Below are 9,972 nucleotides of genomic sequence, written 5' to 3' on the forward strand. Positions count from 1 at the left end.
AACACGTTTAAGCCCCAGTACATTTCTCAGTGGTTTGACTATTCTAAGGCAGTCCCCAAACTCCTTAAATTCATAGACAACCATCAGTCAATCCATTGTGATGTCCCTGTTTGTTTCCATGTGATCATATAAACTTTGGTTTATAAATCTAGGGACAAGAGTTAGTTCAAGTACTCACAAACTAGTTGAAACCTCCAACGTCCGTTGAACGTTCCAATACGGTAGCCCAAACATATATAGATACATATATGTTGTTATATGAATCGTCTGTCTATGTTGTTATGTGAGGTTTTGTCCTGTTTGGCCTTTGAACCTTTAGCCCTAGTCTAGTATTATGCTGCCAATATATTATCAGGTGAAAAGAACGAGGGTTCATTCCATGGAGTATCCTACGGGTGTTTTTTTGAGATATTCAACAGTGCAGAACTAGTGTAAAAATCTTTCCTAGTATGAAACTGCTTATAATAGTTTTGATGAAGCTACCTCCTGGAAAATACCTACATTACTTATACAGGAAAATGCATAATAAGAGTTTACAAATATGAGGTAACATTCTGTAACCGATTCATTGACAATCTCAGAACAACTTATTATTTAATAAATGTACTTCAAACGGAACGTTTACATTCATATACATATTTCATATATTTTGAAATTCAATAAATAAATAAAAATAAAAGGATTAGAAGATAATCATTTAAAAGAATCATCAATTAATTTTTGTAATACCATGTCTTCTTCAGAAGCAGAAAGGAATTCTCCGTATTCTCTCAGATACCTTTCAATTAAGTTCCCAACAAGGCGTCTATTTGGCTGTGGGGTTTAAGTTACAAATCACATAAGTTTTATGATGGTGGATGTCTTCTTAATTAGTTATAATTAGTTGTACTTGATTTAAAACACAAGATAAACGTTGTAGTTTATTAGGAGAGACACTCATTAATCAAAAGAAACACCCTACTCCATAAACTGAGCGCTAATGAGACGACCTGTTATGTCATGTTCTGTATCAGTTAAGGAACGACGTGTCTTCAAATCACGGGAAATATTTGTATACATAACGTCATAGTAAGATTTTGTTATCTCAGCTTGTCTTCGTAGATTCCATGCTTTTGTTTGAATTGTTATATTATCAAATTGCTTATGATATTTATTGTATAAACGTTTATATTTATTTTTCCCTGTCATTAGAAGTAGGGCACGTTATGAACAAGGATAAGGCTATGCAATAAAAATCAGCAGAAACAAATGATTTATGTAATCGCAAACGCACGTGTATCAAAGAGTTTTTTATGCCAGGGTTTGCTATAAAACCAGCAAAACAACGTTTTGTTTTGGGGAGCACAAGTGCACATCATTTTGACAAAAAAACAACACTTAAAATAGACTGAAAGGTTCTCACTGAATATTTAGAATACGTAACAAAACCTTTTACTCAGAAGTCAGCCGGAAGAAGTTTGATACATATTGCTTATGCAGGCATTTATATGGGGAGGTTGTACTCTTAACACTTCGTTTCAATAAATGTCATATAAAGTAATAGACAAAGGATAGTATTGTGAAACACTCACTAGTTTGTCGTTATAAATGTTGGCCGAATAGTTTTCGGTTTATTAATTTATGACAAATAAAACATAATGCAAGAAATAATAACATGCCATCTAGAAGTAGAACGAAATAAATGAAAAGGTGAATAAGTGACTAATGTACGTCGTTTAAAAGTAATCTAAAAGATAAATTCTCTATTTCCATCAAATCTTAATATATACCAGCGTAATTAGAGAGCTGTTTCTTTGCAACATGCCAATCTTCCGTCTACCATGATTTTTTTTCTATACGATCAGTTTGTTATCACCAAGATTATTTAAGCCGACATGCTTGGACGATCTGCCTCTCTGTTTCTACAAATTCATTTTCTTAATATATATTTTTTTTAATCCATGAAACAAATATTACAATGAAAATGTTTATTCATCCTTTGGCAAACATCAGTTACGGCCCTCTCCAAATCTCTATTCCAATGTGAATGCCATCCGACAAAAACGCACATGCTTTACTGTTAACCAGCACTCACTGCAATTCATCTTCTATTGCACAATGCTCTTAACTTTAATGATGCATATATTGCCATGAAATATATCAGGATGTTGCAACATATTGTTTAAATTGATTTATGATCACAATCTTTCATATCTTTTTTATCATGGTTAATATCGCAAATTACACTACCAAGACATGCAACTCAGCGAAATCCTACTGTGGTTTTGGCGAATCTCAAGGACGGCTATAGGCAAAATGTAAATGTAAAAAGCCAAAAAAGTTTGAAACAAGAGAACGCAAACAATTAGAGCCAATAAAAATACTTATGTTGCCAATACGGCGATGCATTGAATGTTTTAAAACATAGTTCTAATGAAGATATTATGAGCTTCTATCGGCCTTCAAGTTGAAATGACATCTCTTCTAGCCATCATCAAGAAGAAACTGTTCCTAAAGTAGGAATGACTTATCGTTAAGCGGTTTTATGACAGATATTCTACGTGTTCAACATTGAAGAAATTGATCTTCTAGCGATCTTTGATGCCTTTTTAATGATTATAGAGGTCTCCAAGGTATGAATAACTAATCTATGGGCGGTCTTCATAGAATGATGGACTGATATTTGAGCGGTCTTCCAAGCAGGAAGTACTGATCGGTGTTTACAGTAGCAGTGATTTCAGGGATCTTCCAGCGGTCTCCCGATACTTACGCTAATGTTATAATTGTTGATCAGCGTAATCAGAATTTACTCAATAAACTCTGTGAAAAAAGGTAAAACACAGTTATATGAATAACTCATTTAACTGCATGGACTTTTAAGACTTAATGAATGAATCGTGTCGGCGGAACAGACTATGACGGATTCAAGATTTTAAATAACGAATCTTCATGTACAAACTACTCTCAAAATATGTTTGAAAGGAAGTATGATGAATACTTAAATGATGTTTCCAGCCAAGTCTTCAACATTCTTATTTTCAAACTATATGTCAGTCTTAAAATGCGGTGCTTTTTTAATTTATGATGCACTAATATATCAGGAACCTCTGCTGATCGGTAGCGGATAAGGATGGTTCGGTTCTAAGCCTATACAGTTTTAGTGGTAATAAAAAGATTACCTGTCAGATAACAAGTCCGTCTTCATACAATTTATGAAAGAATAAAATAGACTCGAACAATTCTTGAGCTGTTACCTGCTGCTTGAGGTTTTAACATGACTTGTATTTTTAAATCTTAACTGCTCTCACTGTACTGAGGTGGTCGATGTGATTTAGAATCATCCCCGAAACTGCTAAATTCAAATATACATTATTAAACTTTGAAACTTTTAATTGTAAAGTAAAGGATCCTGGGAGGTATTCACCATCTGTCTTGTTACAATACATATATCGTTTTCATAACTGACCAACTCTATTTCTTCTTTTAAAACGAAAACAGTGAGCCAAATCTTACTAACATTTGTGTCTGTTATTGGGCCGGCGACGTCGCAACGATAAACAAATATGAACATTGCTACAAATATATCGCTTGTTTTCGAACTAAGCGTATGAAATGATTTTACGTCATTATATAAAAGGGTGGTATAACATTAAAGGTGTCTGTCTCTTTAAAACTGGATACCATCAGTGATGTCATTCATGCGGATTTTAGCGAAAGTTTATATGCACTCGGGAGTCGCTTTTTATAAACGTGTCTAAAAACTATTGAATCTTTTCTTCTAATAATATTACAGGTTGTTGTTCCTTCGAAATAAATAATGTTAAAAAATACATCATGGAAAAACTTTCAGTATCAAGTGAGTGTCATTCGTTAATGCGGATTTAAAGCAATTAATGTGAACCACACAGATAGATCGTAATCAGAGCATATTTGATATCAGTAAACCTCATTGTCGAATAATATTTTTTACAGTCAATGATATAAATACGAGAATCTATGTAATACTAATGAGGTTTTAATTAAAACGTATCTTAATCAATTCTTACATGCCTAACGTGATGCACTGATTTTAGTGCACTTTTCTACGATTTTATCTTGAAAAATGAGAAGAAAATAATCGGAACGAAGGAATCGCGTATTTTATTTTTTATTGTTTTCGAAGAGTTGTGAATTCCATTTACATTACCAAGTAAAAAATTACTCGCAGATACCCGGCACCTGTTTTATCAGGTCCAACTTTACTAGATAAATATTGTGATAAGAAATACACAATTAAATTTATATCAACGACTAGAAAGAACATTATTTTACTTCCTAAGGTTAAAAGACGACAAAGTTTTTAGTATTCGTAGGATTAAAACAAGCAGTTAATGTTAAAAAAGTTTTTTTTACTAATGATCGCTCAGATAAATATATCTATTAGACATGCACAGATGTAATTGAAGTTTTAAATATTGTACTCAATAATTCTTTTCTAAAATTCGGTAAATGTTTATATAAGCAAACGATTGGAATTCCAATGGGTGCCAATTATGCACCTTTACTTGCAGACCTCTTTTTATACTGCTATGAAAGTGAATTTATGTTGAAATTATCTAAATCTGGAGATCTAGCTCTTGTTGATAAATTCAATAGCATATTTAGATATATTGATGATATTCTTAGTTTAGATAATCCTGTGTTTACAGATAACATTCATTCTATTTACCTTGCACAATTGCAATTTAATAAATCTAATAAATCCGTTTTAAAAGCATCCCATTTAGATCTGCAACTCCAAGTAAAGGAAGATATATTGAGTATCAATCTTTATGATAAACCTGATGATTTTAATTTTAAAATAATTAATTACCCTTCTCTAGATGGTGATGTTCGTATTTCACCATCATATGGTGTTTTTATTGCACAGTTGATACGATTTGCTTGAATATGTACAGATGTGAAAAAAATCAGCTCTCGTAGTAAACTTATGGCGCAAAAACTTCTAAAACAGGGTTTCAGATATTATAAATCAAGGAAAACTTTCTCAAAATTTGTTAATGATCATTATAATCTCATATCAAAGTACAATACTAGTCTTAAATCGCTGATTGCGAATAGTATTGCTCATCCCGATTTTTATGGTGATATTTTAAAGAAAATTCGTATTAATTAAATTAAAATATTTCCAGCAGGTAGTTGGGCAGATAGACTTAATGAATTATTTCATTGGAATTTATTTAAACCGTGGATATAAAAGCAATATTTTGAAGAGCACTTGCCTTATAGTTTTTTGAAGATGAATACCTAAAACAAAATATTATCTTTAAAACGTATTTGGACAACACGTTTTTGGCTGACTCGGAGTGTTTTGGCATGTGACTTCATTTTCTTCAAAAAATTTACATTTTCAAATCATTTGGAAGGAAAGATTAGCGAATACATGTCGCTTTTGTTTTTAATAATGTGTTCCTTATTTGTTTCCAGTTTTAGTACAATGATGCTTTTTATTATGAAACTCTATGATCACACAGTTTTAAACCTTTAATTTTATAAGGCAGACTGTGTGGGATGTTTATAGTTTCTAACAATGACTGCATCCTATCTTTGAAAAGTGTTTGCATTAGGTGCTCTGATATGTATCCCTCCGTCTGCAGATAGAGTTGGGATCTCTTATCATAGAAGTACTTGGGGTTTACCTATAAGTTAATTATTATTTGTTTTATTGATAAGTTTCCTCAAGTTAATGCATACTTTGATAATATTTACCTTTTGCGTTTTATCTTTATTGGATTGTTGGGATAAGAGTGAGGTTTGTGCACATAAACCGGTTTAAACCCCCAGTAAATTTACATTTTACTGACCGTTCCAATGCGGTACCTAACAATTCTTAATAACATACCTATTTTTTTATATATATATAGTATGTATGCACTGTGCTGTTTGTGCTCATCTTCTATGTTTCTTGTTTGTGATTTTGTGTTATATGTCTTAAAAACACATCAGAGGGGTATTGAAACCATCAGCGAAATTGAATTGGCAAGAATCAGTTCCTGGATAATTATTTCTCAATTTGTACATTACTCATCAGAATTCACGGCACTTTATATAGGTATCTGAGCACTTTGAAGTACCATCAAACACTTTTCTTATTTGATGTGTATTGGGAGTACCTTCTGTCATACCTTCATCGAGAAAAGCAACAAATGATCTCCACATGAATTATGGTCCGGTAAACAGACAAGGGCTGAGTAGCCTGCAGTAAAAATATGTAATAATACATGTCACACTGTTCTTAGAAGGTAAGCATTTAATTTGTTATTTGTTCTTTATTGATAAAATTAAATGACCTTTTGATCATAAACGTTAAACTCTGTGGGTCCTTAACTCAAACACGACATATTGAAACAAAACATCAACGTCACCGTCGGATAGGCAATATAAAACAGTATTTAATATTGGACTTGAACTAAACATTTGAAGTGATCATAAAGGATACATCGAAAATGAACACGTAAACTTTGATTTATAATATCCGTTAATAACATCAAAACACCTAATTTTGAAACCGAACACGTGAATCTATCTCAGTTTGTCTCGGTCATATTATTTCACATCTAATTAGATCCTTTTTGGACAAACACACCATGGTTTACCGCACATCACACACCTAGTAAATTTAACATGTCAGTTAAAATAATGAATTAACTTAAATACAATTTAACTTATTTTCATTCTCAATAGGATATTAATTGTGGTACTTGTCAAACAATGCAACAGGACAAGCGAAGCGAAGCTGAGAAATGCAAGACAAGTAAAGCGACAGTACATACCAACAAATATTTGTAGACATAAATGTGGTTTTGAATGATATTTTGCAAAACATCTTTTTTGGGTGCATGGATACAGAGATGACCCCTCGATATGCGACCTTGACTGTGTCGAAAGGACATTATTGATGGTGACTGTAAAGAAATGATAAAAGCAGAAAAAACAACTATTTTGATATGAGTTTCTGGGTGTTAAATCACCGAAAACAGTTTATCATTTGTGGGGAAATAGTGTTAAAACTGAAATATTTTCTGCAAATGCATAATAGTTTGGTGAACTGGGTACTGTTAAATAAAACAAAGAAGAGAATCTCGTTTTGAACCGACACGTGAAGCCAGCGATGATAAGCACGAAAGTGGGGTCTGTTTCGGGTCGGTAAGGAACAGATAGGACCAGATCGGCATAAAGAAATCAACGCTCGAACGGCATCCAACGAAGAAAGAGGAACAATGCCGGGATACCCACTGCAATTACAGAACACTTTCAGTGAATACATAGATGATGATGTACACCTCCTTATCATTTAATACATCTTGACAAGAGAGAAAATCGTATAATTCTTTCATTAATTATCAACTGCGTTTTGTTTAATTGCTGCGTTGCAAAAACAGTTTCTGGATATAAACAAATTACAGTTTATATCAGACAGCTTAAACATTCAGCTATTGAAATGAAAATACAAGAGTCGGTAAATGTTCAATCCGAGAACAAAACATTCAAATGATTTTCGTTCATATCAACTACTCTCAGATGTTTAACATGCTTATATAAGTGGTGTAATTATTTCACACTCTTACAGCATTTAACCTATAACATAATCTTTATCTTGTATGCTCAAGACTTTTATCGGTGATACGCCTGACATTGCTATCAATGGAATTCATCGATTTTACTTTAAGTATATAAAAAGTTGTAAATGCTTTTTAAAATGGGTTTTAAAATGCTTTTCAATCACTTATCAGTAGATTAAGCGGTTCGTTCTTTCAGTACACCTTTAACTGATTCATTTCCATAAATTGTTTTGTAAAATTTCCCCGAAAATGGCATATTTTCTGTAATTCTATACGTAAGTATGGGACTCACTTGATATAAAACCCTGATATAGTGTTTTTTTTCTTTTTCGCAAGAAATAACATTTATAGAGTTTTTTTATATACTTGATTTCCTCTGAATAATTCCTTTTTTCTCACGCACTTAACCACATGACCGAGTGAATCGCTATTAAAACGAGGTAACACCGACCATAAATGAGAACAAACACTATATGTATTTGTTACAAATGCAACGACTCCCCAACGCATGCATACTTACGCCCAAGTACATTTTCTGAGAAGGAAACTGGTGTTGCAATTGAAATCATCACCGTGCATATTATATATTTATAATGGCGTATGCACTTCCTGTACTTTTACTATTTTAATACTTCTTACGTCTAGTATGAAAAATAGTCATTAGTCATATATTCATATCAATTTCAATTATATCATCGATGTAAAACTGACGATGGATTGCGGTTGGATTATATGGGTGCTGACGAAAAAAAAGTAAGTTTGAAGAAAACCGTTTGAAGATCAGTCTATCATAATATATCTATAGACCTCTAAAATATCAGAATATCTTACTATGAAATTCCTCCCTTGTTTGACTTGATGTTTATTGTATGCATTATGTTGTTTGTTTCACGTTTGTTTTGGTTTTCCCTTAAGTCTTTAATGACATTCTTGAAAATAAGAATTTCCATGGCACGGGCATGCGCCGGCAAATTCAGATTATCAGTAAAATATGAGTGTTCTTGTTAGATTGTACTAAGATTTAGATCCTATGTAACGTCGTTGTCGCTAGCCGAAATTATTTGTAGGCTTAAATCTTGCTGATAATAACATCTTTTTCTTAGACATGGTATAAAAAACGCATTTTGATAACAGTCATGCCACTCAACGCAGTCATTTGGGTAGGATAAACATTGTGAAAGATTTTGCATATTACCTTCATGAAATATATCTATCAACTTTTCTCTTTTTCCTAATTCTAATCGACCTCTTCGTGTCTAGTTTAGTAATATGATATTCATTACTCCACGACCTATTACGTAAAATCTGTTAAAATTGTAATACTCAGCATGATGTATTCAGAGGATTCGTCATATTTCTAAAATGAAGAAAACATGAAAACTAATTTGGTATGATCATTTACACAAGATCAAACAGAATGAAATAATTCGACAAATTTCCAGAACTTTTTATCATATGATAGATAGTTTTTGAAGATAAACTTGTTATCTGACAGGAAATCTTATTTACCACCATCCAAACTTAACAATTTTTTGTCACATCTAAATCTTATGTCTAGCAGCAAATATATATATCAGTGCATCTTTAATTAAAATAAAAGGCCTTTAAAACATTTTATTGGTATATAGTTTGAAACGAAGAATGTTGAAAACTTGGCTACAGTAGTCAATCTAGCATTAGACCTTGTCATAATACTTTAAACACACATTAGAGTAATCTTTACATCACTATTCATCATTCTATATCTTAAAAGTATGTTTTTCAGACTTGACTGATAAATGTGTACCCAATGCTGTGTTTCTTAAGTTCAATTTGAGGATAGTGTGAGGAAGACCGCTAAAAGATCGGTCACTTCCACTTTGAATACCGCTAGAACATCCGTTTTTCTTACGTTTAAAACCGCCACTAGAATATCAGTTTCACCTACTTTGAAGACCACTGAAACGACTCTGAAATGACCTCACATATATATTGATTGGCAAATGATTCATCAGACTTTGTGCTAATGTGTGCCCATCAACGCATGTATATATTTAAGTGATACGAAAAATGATAAATACTCTTGTAAATTGTTTTTATAGAAATTCGTCTGTCAAATCTATGTTTTCATGATTTATATGTTATGGTTTACTGTAAGTATGTATGTATGCAACAAAATATAGGCATTGATATGTTGCAGACATAATATGTTTGAAACTGTTTGTCAGCAGTTTGATTACCAAGGGTAGTTTCATACGATGCAACAACCCAATTTTATTTCTCCACGCTATCAAACTGGGATAAGTGATAGCACTAATGTGCAAAACTTCTTTTTATAGTACTCAATCTGAAGGAAGATAGAATACATTGTCAAATTTGATTTAAACATATAAAATGACGTAGATAATATTAT

The sequence above is a fragment of the Mya arenaria genome, chromosome 13 (genome assembly GCF_026914265.1).
Source record: "Mya arenaria isolate MELC-2E11 chromosome 13, ASM2691426v1".
NCBI classification, from domain to species: Eukaryota; Metazoa; Mollusca; class Bivalvia; order Myida; family Myidae; genus Mya; species Mya arenaria.